Here is a 10,784-nt window from a genome sequence, read left to right as displayed (position 1 = left end):
AGACTGTCGTTAGTTGGTTGTAGAGGTCTAAGATGTTGGACATGGCCTCAACACTCATGAGTGCTCATAAGTTCTGAGTATTGGATTCAACCCACGCTCGTTGGTATCACTTCATGGAATTTATCTCGAGTGATCGCGAGACAGTAATATCATATCAGTCTTCAAACCTAGAGATATGACTTGTTAACTATGAGTTAGTTATGCATTGAATGTGCGAAACCGCATTGGTAACTTGATGTTATAAAACGTGCGTTTGTGTGTAATTTAACAAGTAGTAGAACAAGCATATGAGTCGAAGTTTATCTGTTCCTTCTTGGATTAGAAGCTGATATCTGGGCCCCTCGATGATTTTGTTTTGACCTATGTACCGGGCCCGGTCAGAACTAAGTTGGTGTGTTCAATTAAGTTCTATGTTAAACAAATCGGAAATCGGGAAACAAATTGCTGGACAATAAGCAAGACCATGTTCCATGTGTTTGTCCGGCTGATATCTAGAACAAAGGATTATATGATCCCTTATCTGAAATGGCGTACCATCATCTTCTTAGTTCCGAGAAACCTTGAAAAGAGCTACGATTGCCGATCGGTTCCTGAAGTCATACTTGCAGTTATAGTTATTAGACTTATCCAAGTGGGAGACTGTTGGATAAGGTGTCTAAGTCCATAACTATTTCTGGTATGTACTTGACCCGACCCGGCATGGTCCATTTGGGTTGCATGGCACCATGCAATTGGATAAACTAAATGAGAGAAATAACACATATGGTTTATTAATATATTATAAGTTCTAATATATTAATAATATTATTTAATTAGTTTTGGTCAAGAATTAATTTAGAATTAATTAAGTGATCAAAAGAATAACTAATTAAATATATGGGTAGATTATGTAAATCTTCCATATCTTATATAGTGGGCTAAAAGGGTCCATGGATTCTCAAGTTGGGTTCCACCCATAGGATGCTCCATGGATGCTCCATGGAGTTAACCCATGGATTGAGAAATGAAGAGTCATGTTACATTAGGGTTTTACCTAATGCAACACACTATATAAGGACCATGTCTCTCCCCAAAATCGGCTACACTAGAGAAACAAGAGGGCTTGGCCGATTTTGAGTGTGTTAGAATATTCTCTCAAGTTTGTACTTTGCATTTGGTGTTTTGTGAAGCATTTGAGGCATCACACTTGGGGTGCTAGGCTCACAAGGTTTCAAGGAACACTTACAACAACAAGGTATGTAGTTCTATCTATTATTCAAGTTAAAATTGTTCCCCATGTATGCTAGATAGGATCATAGCCTTGGAAATCAACTTTGCATGATAATTAGACAAACATAGATCCAAGGTTATTAGGGTTGCATGTACACTTAGAAAGTGTTAGAATGCTCAAAACCCATCAGTTCCTTCATCGCTTAACTCTTGAATCTCTTCAAGGTCAATTTGTCTCCCACTGTCCTCTTGGAATATGACCTTGAATCTCTTCATGGTCAATTTGCCAGTGTTAGAGGTTCCTTCATCGCTTAACTCTTGAAGTTCTCTCACGAAAGACTCCTCTCCTCGCAACGAAGAAAACATTGTCACTCAGTCTGTATAAGAGATATCCAAAAGACTTATGTGGGTAGTCGATGAAAATACACCGCTCACTACGAGGTTCGAGCTTTTCGTGAGTCTCTCGTCTTACGAAAGCCTCGTAACCCCAAACCTTGATATGCGATAACGAGAGAACCTTCCCTGTCCACATTTTCATGAGGTGTTTTGGAAACCTTCTTAGTTGGGACTAGATTAAGGATATGGGCGGTAGTCTCTAAGGCATACCCCCAGAATGAGATACGTAATAAAGCTCGACTGATCATGAAACAAACCATATCTAACAAGGTTCAATTGCGCCTCTTAGCCACACCATTAAGTTGCGGTGTCCTAGGTGGCATCAATGTGAAACAATTCTACATTCTTTAGGATAGTCGTGGAACTTAATACTAAGATACTCACCACTTCGATCGGATCGGAGCATCTATATCTTCCTGCCCAATTGATTCTCCACTTCTTGCTTAAACTCTTTAAACTTTTCAAAGGTTTCCGACTTGTGCTTGATTAAGTAGATATATCCATATCTGATATAATCATCGATAAAGGTTATATAGAAGCGGTTAGCATCCCTTGTGGTGGATCTGAAGGGTCTACACACATCAATATGCATGAGATCTAACAAACCCTCACCTCTTTCACAAGTACCAATGAAAGGTGACTTGACCATTTTTCCTAGCAAACAAGATTCGCACGTGTCATCCGACTTTAAGTCAAATGACTCAAACACTCCATCCTTTTAGACTTGGGCTATGCACTTCTTGTTGACATGTCCAAGACGACAATGCCACAAGCATGCCTTGTCCAAACCATTGGACGAATCAATATGCCATTATTTCCTAAGTTGTCTACAACCATCACAGTTTCATATATACCATTACAAGGAAATGCTTCAAAATAAAACTTGTCATTATAAAAAGCATTTATAGAACCAATTTCATTATTAAACGAAAATCTAAAACCTTGTTTATACAAACCATGAAAAGAAATAATGTTTTTTGTCATATCTGGCGAGTAGCAACAATTATTCAACTCTAAACCTAATCCATTACTAAGAAATAAAGAATAAACTCCAATCTCGGTGACATGCGATGCTTTCCTATTCCCCATGATCAAGTTCATCTTCCCGTGCTCCACATCCCTACTTTTTCTTAGACCCTGCCAATCAGAACAAATGTGAAAACCACATCCTGTATCAAGGACCCAAGAACCAACATGTGATGAGTTGTTATATTGAATAGTGTAAATACCTGAGAAAGTGTGCTTTATCTTACCATCCTTAATGTCCTGCAAGTATTTAGGGCAACTTCGTTTCCAATGCTCTTTTTCATGACAATGGAAGCGCTCTGTTTCCTTTGGATTGGATGAGGGAGCACCAGAACCACCTTTGGACTGAATAGAAGAGGATCCATCATGAGACTTTCCATTGTGATTCTTTGAGGAAGCTTTCCTCTTCTTTCCCTTCCTATGTCCAATTGCCATGACGAGGGCAGCAGCAGTAGGAGTGGGTACAACAGATTTTCCGTTTAAACTACTTTCAGCAGTTCTCAGTAGGCCTTGAAGCTTGCTTAGAGTGACTTCCTCCTTATTCAAACTGATCATAACAAGGAGGCAAGGAGTGTAGGATAATGTCAATAGCCAACTCTTCGTCGAAATTGACATTCAACTTTAGCAAGCGGTCCACATATCTTTGCATCTTTTGCAAGTGGGTCGTGATGGACTCTCCATCCTTTATTTTTGTTGTTATCATGGAGGCAATTGTAACGCCCGCGTTTCCAGGCTAGGCATTATCATTGATGTAATAGTCTAGGTTAACCCTTGTAACTCTTTTTGAAGTATTAATGATGAAATATTTAAGTATTATGTGTTATGTGCTTAATTGTGTGACTTAATTTAATTAAGAATAAAAATAAGCGTCAAAATGAAATGTTAGATAAAGCCGATATCTATGGATAATGTTGTAGTGGTTGAAACGAGGTTTCCGAATATATAAAGAATGCCGAAATCCGAGTTATAACGAAGAAGTTATGACCTGTCGAAGTTTCGCGACTAAACCGGCAACGCTAAATGACGTAAAAAGTGAAATTTACGTTAGTGCGATATTTAGCCTTAGTGATCTAAGCGAATGTTGTAGAGTTCTTTAAACTGAGAGCGTGCATAAAAAGAACGCCTAAATCTGACTTCGTATGAGGAAGTTATGATTTTTCGAAGTTTTGACTTAGCGGTATGCAGCCCGAAATACTTGATTTGAGATCGAGCGGTTTTTAGCCAAAGCAATCTAAATGAGAATCGAAGGTCTCGTTAATAGTAGTAAAACGATAAAAAGATAGGCGAAAACGGACGTCAGATGAAGAAGTTATGAATTTATAACGAAGTTTTCCTGTCCCGGCCTACTAAAAATACTATATAAGTAATATACTTATAATATATTAAAAATCAATTCAAAATTAGCCAATAGAGTCTAAACGAGAGTTGTAGAGCACAATCTCACATTCGCGTCGATATAAAGAAAGTCGAAAACAGAGTTCGTATGCGAAAGTTATGAATTTCTGAAGTTTGGGGCACGAACCCCAAAGCTGTGTTAGAGACCACGACGTGGCAAGTCTTCTGACACCTCCGGGAGTCCCCCAGATGCAACTTGCGATGACGTATGCAGTGACGACCAAGCCCACGACGTGGAAAAAGGGTGCCACGACGTGGCAAGGGCCAAATTTGCCCTATAAATAGATTTGAAGGGCCAGCCGTTTAGGGTTGCTATTTTCTCTCTTCTCTCTCCCGTTTTACCTCGATTTACGTGCAATAAATATCCCAAAGCAAGTCCCGAAGCCCCGAAGATCCCGAGAAGTGCGATTCCTGAGCCGAAGCTCTGCCCGTGAGAAGTTCGATTTTTGTGAAGATCTTCCAGATCTGCTGAGGATTAGTAAGCCGTAGTGCTGTCCGATCATCTTCTGATCAAGTGAGTGTGTAGTTATTTTCTTCCAATACAATATTATGAAGTATTTTATATAAAATACGTGCTATGTATATATATTTTGTTGTTATATGTGTGAATGTATATTCACTCTCTTCTATCTCATAGATCTGATTTATTCTCTATGAAATACGTGTTATGTGTGTGTGCCTCATCTGTTATGTGGAATATGTATTGATTAAAGCATGCTATACATGTTTTTAAACTATGTATAAAAATGTATATTTTTATCTACTAATATGTTGGGTAGAACATGGGTAGATAGTTGGTGTGTAATAAACAGATGAGAGGCCTCGTTGTTGTTTTGATTCAGTCATCTAGCAGAGTTTAGATGACGACCACAGACTTTTCTAGATAGTCTTGTGGAACACTAGCAGGCTCGCCACCTATAGGTGTTAATGAACTTGGGTGTTCATTCGCTGTACTCCATCCCCCTCATGGTTGCCTTATTTGACTTATATTGCTGAGGAACCCCCGAAGCATGTGTTGTCGCCCCGATGAAATATTCTTAGACTAGGTCCCTTATGTTAGTTGTCTTAGGGATGTAAAGTGAGAATAACGGGAATGGGTAATTGAGTTATTGTTGGTTGGTGGAATTAAATATAATTATTTATTGTGGGTTGAAAACCCTATATGCTCACCAGGCTCCCAAGCCTGACTCACTCAGTTTCTTTGTATTACAGGTAGTGGCGCCAGAGCATAAGTTGGATGACTTGTCAAGTTATTTTTGGATTATAGACCTGTTATTGTAAATAACTGTTGTAAGCTCTATATTTAAATGTTTATGCTTTTGGTCTGTTTATCGGAACATGACATCCCGAGTATTGTAATATAATGAAAAATACATTTCTTTAAGAAATGCTTTGGTAAATCTTATTTTATCATACTTTGTTTTTGGGAACAAATTCCGCAACTCTTTCAAATCAAAAGGATTTACTCTGAAATTATTTTAAAAGCATAAATGAAAAATCGGTCTTTCCTGGCCGTGATTTTGGGGATGTCACGGTTGGTATCAGAGCATTAGTTTAAGCGAACTAGGAATTTGTAGGAATTCTAGACTTAAACTTAGAATGTTAAGTGAAATTTTGAGATGTGTGTCTGTTATGTTTTAGACACGAGCACTAGTTTATTTTAGGAAAGTTGCCTAAAATGCTTTTATGTGCTAAGTGTTATATGTTGCCATATATGATATTATTTGTTCGGATCTATGGTCTCTTGCCGACCGGATCTGGAAACCTTATGTGTGTAGGATTCTAAGCATACGTCTACGATATTAGAACTAGCATGTAAACGTTTTGGAGTGATAAGGATTTTCTGACTTGCAAGCCATCGACCTTCACTGGAAAGGAGGACCTGATCGGAGTTATGGATTGGATCTCCGAAATGGAGTTAGCCTTCATTACTTGTGGCTGCAGAGGCAAGTTGCAGACTATCTATGCAGTGCGTCAGTTCCGAGGTGTAGCCGTTCGTTGGTGGAACACTCTAGGGAAGAATTTAAGCCCTAATGAGCCACTGCAATTGTCATGGGCAGGATTCTTGGTGCAGTTCAAGCGCAAGTTCTGCTCGGCTCAAAATCTGTTGGAATTGGAGAATAAATCACTGACATTGACGAAAGGCAGCATGTCAGTTGATGAATACACTAATAACTTTACAGACAAGATGGAGTTTGCCTTGCGCATCGTTCCAGACGAGCTGAAAAAGGTTGACCGGTACGCAAAGGGACTCTCATGGGAGTACACAGTGCCAGTTCGTCAGGCACCTACTCTAGAGGCAGCTATTTGGGCTGCCAAGTCTGTTGAGAACATGATTAAGGGGAGAACCACCGACAAGGTTGAAGTTGGTGAGAAGAGAAAGTTTGAGGGAACATCTGGTTCCGGTAAGAGAAGCAAATTTTCTATATCACAAAACTTGACCTAATCTAATTTCATATAGAAAGATAATTGACATCAAATTCTACAAACAATTAATTTATCACATAAGCAAGTATTCCTTTCAAAATTTGACAATTATCCTTCAATTGAATGAGGAGAATCATTAGCTTATCATAAAAAATGATTTTTATCAGTCAAAACAGTTTGTGGTAATGATCCCAATCCAATTCTAGTAAAAAAACCAGAAAATCTACAAACAAATGATCCAAATCGTTGGGTCAGGCAATGAACTTGTCGAGTTCCTTCATAGGACTCGATGAGTCCACCAGTCAGAGAAAATTTCAATTTGCTTCAACTTTGAACAATTAACCAATGCATTAATGTAACAGAAAACACCCTAGGCTCTGATACCAGTGATAAGTTTTGAGCACTATAACATCCTATGGTGCACATACAAATCTAATGCTTTGGATCTAAGTTTTCTCAAGTTATACATGCAATCTTCATTTATCCAAATCATGAAGCCTAACTAGCATACAATTTAGAGATTTACAACATAAAACAAGTTAGATGAATACCTCTTAGTTGTAGATTGTAGAACTTGGCCTTTCAAGAGCTTAGTACCTCAAATGTGATACCTCAAATAGGTCACAAACACCAAGAACAATGGAGGATTATGAGAGAGAGGTTTGGAGGCACCAAAAATCGGCTAGGGTTTCTTCTTGGAACTCTTGGCTGATTTTTGGAGTGTTAGGGGTTACATTTATAGTGTCGAATTCGTAGGGTCACACCTTGTAAACCCTAATTCATTCATTTAGGCCTTTAATCCAATAACCCATATGATAGCCTTTTAGACTAACTCTTCATGGACTCTCACATAGATTTAGTCGATCCCTAATCAACATGGATCACTAGCCTAAACTATGTGTATCACTGATTTACTTAATCAGTCCCATATAATTTAATCAGTATCTTTTGATCAATAAATTAATTCCTGATCAATACCAATTAAATAATATGGTTTTTCAATTAATATATTATTCTTATAATATATTAATAAATCACAAATAACCTCTTTCTCAAATATTCATCCTATCAAATTGCTCCAGTGAAGGCAACCCAAAAGGATCATGCTACTATCGGGTCAAGTACATAACAATTATAGTTATGGGCTTAGACACCTAATCCAACACACACGCCAACATATGCTAAAAAAACGAATACCACCACCCACTTGGTGGCGTGTAGCGGTCGGAGAGAACCAGCGATACGGAGCAGCCGCATGGCAGCGACGACGACAACGAGACATGACGTGAATATGAAGAGGATGGAGAGGGGATTGCATCATCGATAGAGAGGGCATTACAGTTTGACCGGTCTCCCCACATTTACTGTGTTGGGCACGAGCTCGCGATGCACGTCTTCGCCAGTTAATGAGAGCAGTGGTGGCGACGTTCATTGGTTCTTGCGTGTTACAAGTGACGTGACTGACGGTGAAACAGAAGAAGAAAGACGCGCGTCCGAGAATGACGGCAAATCAGCCACAACGTCGGTCTTCAGCAACCTCGGCTTTGTCGGTAGCAACCGCGACGACTTTGGCTTGGTGATTTGCTACCTCAACAGTGGTGGTGGCAGCGCTGGCCGGAGAGTGGCGGTTGGAGACTTTTTCCATGATGCTTTATATAAGGAGGCTACAATGAGGGTTAGGGTTTACATGATGCTTTATATAAGGAGGCTACAATGAGGGTTTACATGATGCTTTATATAAGGAGGCTACAATGAGGGTGACAGATTTACGCCAGTCCAATTTTAAAACTTGACTCATAATTACACATCCTACCCCTCCCTCTCAATTCTTTTCAACTTAAGCCCAACATTTACCAAATCACCCCCAACTTTCAGATTTCATTACAATACCAATCCGGAGCTTACACTTTAACCCCCAAAAATCTAAATTATATCATTTAACTCCCCAAAACCAACACCCCGCTAAATTATAAGTTTAGCACTGCTATTCATTTATTAATTTTATCTATTTATTTATTTAATAAACGGAATGTTACAGTTTGTATCAAGAATGTATAGGCCGAAAATCATAGGCAGTGGGGTCTTTATACAGCTGTGGGCTGCTAGGGTTTTGTAACACTCTTAAAAATACAACCCGAAAATTTCATTTTTATGTTGGTCAAGCATAAAATAAACCATATTACTTTTCCGAAAACCATGTAAACACAAAATAGTTTAATTGTGCAATCCAACAATACATATATAATCATCATCAAGGTCATAATCCTGAAATCACTAATGCGGAAAATTATGGTGTGATGCGATGCGAGCAAGTCGGCACTTTCCCTTTCGAGCTGGAAGTACCTGAAACCAAAACTGAAAAGCGTAAGCACGAAACTTAGTGAGTTCCCCCACGATACCACATACAAATCATAAACATACTGTCAGACATATCTAGGTGCCCGACCTACCCTGCTCAGCATACCTGGTGCTCAACCTTCCCATGTCAGACATACCGGGGTGTCCGACCTACCCCTGTCAGGCATACCTGGGTGCCTGACCTACCCATCGGTTCTATTCCAACTGATTACGGGGTCTCATTCACCCCCTACGACTACCACATAAATCATGTATATCACACATAAGCATCAAAAAATAAATACCACCTTGGCTGGATCGACCAGAATACCATTCAAGTTGACAAGGCGCCCTAGAAACTGCACCTCGCGCAACCAGAACTCGCACATGGAGAACTTTGCGTACAAGCTTTCCCTCCTTAGGGTATTCAACACCTCTCACAAGTGCTCCTCATGCTGCTCCTGGGTCTTGGAGTAGACCAGGAAATCATCAATAAACATTATCACTGACCGGTATAACATCAGCCTCCACACGCGGTTCATGAGGTCCATGAACGCGGTTGGGTCAGTGGTGAGCCCAAAAGGCATCACCACAAACTCGTAGCGCCCATATCAAGTCCGAAAGGCCGCCTTCTGCACATCCTTCTCCTTGACCCTCATCTGGTGGTATCCTGAGCACAGATCAATCTTGGAAAACCAAGACGCTCCTTGAATCTGGTCAAATAGATCATCGATCCTCGGGAGTGGGTAATGGTTCTTCACTGTTAGCTTGTTCAACTCCCGGTATGCACATCCGGTGTAATTCATCCTTCTTGTTCACGAACAGGATCGGTGCACCCCACGACGACTCCTACATTTTTGATGGGGCCAATGGATATGGTTCCTTGGCTATGGGAGCTGCACCGAGAACCAGATTGACCCGAAACTCCACCTGCCTCTCCGGAGGCACCCCAGGTAGGTCCTCTGGAAATACATCCGGGTACTCACTAATAACCAGTACCTCATTAATTGTCGCTCTATCCTGTTCATGTGTATCCATAAAGTAAGCGACAAACCCTGAGTAACTCTGATGAAGATAATGCCTGGCCCTACCAGCCGAACATAAAACGGGGTCGCGCTGAGCTCTCTCCCCTGGACCACCAAATCTCTCCCACTTGGGGTCCACACTCGTAGCATCTGGTACTCACAATCAATCACTTCCCCATTGGGGCTTAACCAATCCATCTCTACTATGACTTTGTTCCCGCGCAGAGGGATGGGAACCAAGTCGATAGTGTAGCACTCATCGTACATCCTCAAAAGACAAACCTCGATGAACCGTTGATGCCTGAACGAACCGCTCATCTACAATCTCCACCTCTAGTGGGCAGTCTAACATGCTCGAAGACTCAGAAAACTTCTTACTGAGCGCAAGAGATACGAAAAATCGGGTGGCCCCGTGTCAAATAACACCCAAATAGGAATATCGTTCATGAGGAACGATCCTAAAACAAGACATATAAAAATGTAAGTGTTGTCATAACGTAAAATACGAGTTAAGGGAAAGAAACATACCCGTCACCACATCTGGTGCGGCCCGTGCCTCCTCGACGGTCAACTGAAAGGCTCGGCTCCTTACCATTGGAGCATCCGTCTTGCCTTGTCGGCCGTCTGTGATCCGTAAGGTCGCTGGAGTCGGCTCTACCACTGGCGCTCCTGATGCTAAGCTCAGACAGTGGGCCTTCCTGTGGCCCTTCTGATTGCAATGGAAGCAAATCAGACCTAATGTTAGAATGGTAGGAGCGGGAGCGGTACAATCCTTGCTAAAGTACCCGGTCTTGCCGCACTTGTAGCAGCCTGAGCTCTCCAACCTACAAGCTCCTTCATATGGCTTGCCGTATTTCCCACAATTGCCCCGGACCTGATGTCCCTTCGACCTTGTGTCGAATCCCTTGGGTTTCTTCGCAAAAACCCCTCCTGTCTGCCGACTCCTTTATGCCATACATAGAACCAATC

The sequence above is a fragment of the Lactuca serriola genome, chromosome 2 (assembly GCF_051521515.1).
Source record: "Lactuca serriola cultivar US96UC23 chromosome 2, Lser_US96UC23_V15, whole genome shotgun sequence".
Classification (NCBI taxonomy): Eukaryota; Viridiplantae; Streptophyta; class Magnoliopsida; order Asterales; family Asteraceae; genus Lactuca; species Lactuca serriola.
The sequence above is the reverse complement of the archived record's forward strand: the minus strand, read 5'-3'. Positions refer to the sequence as shown.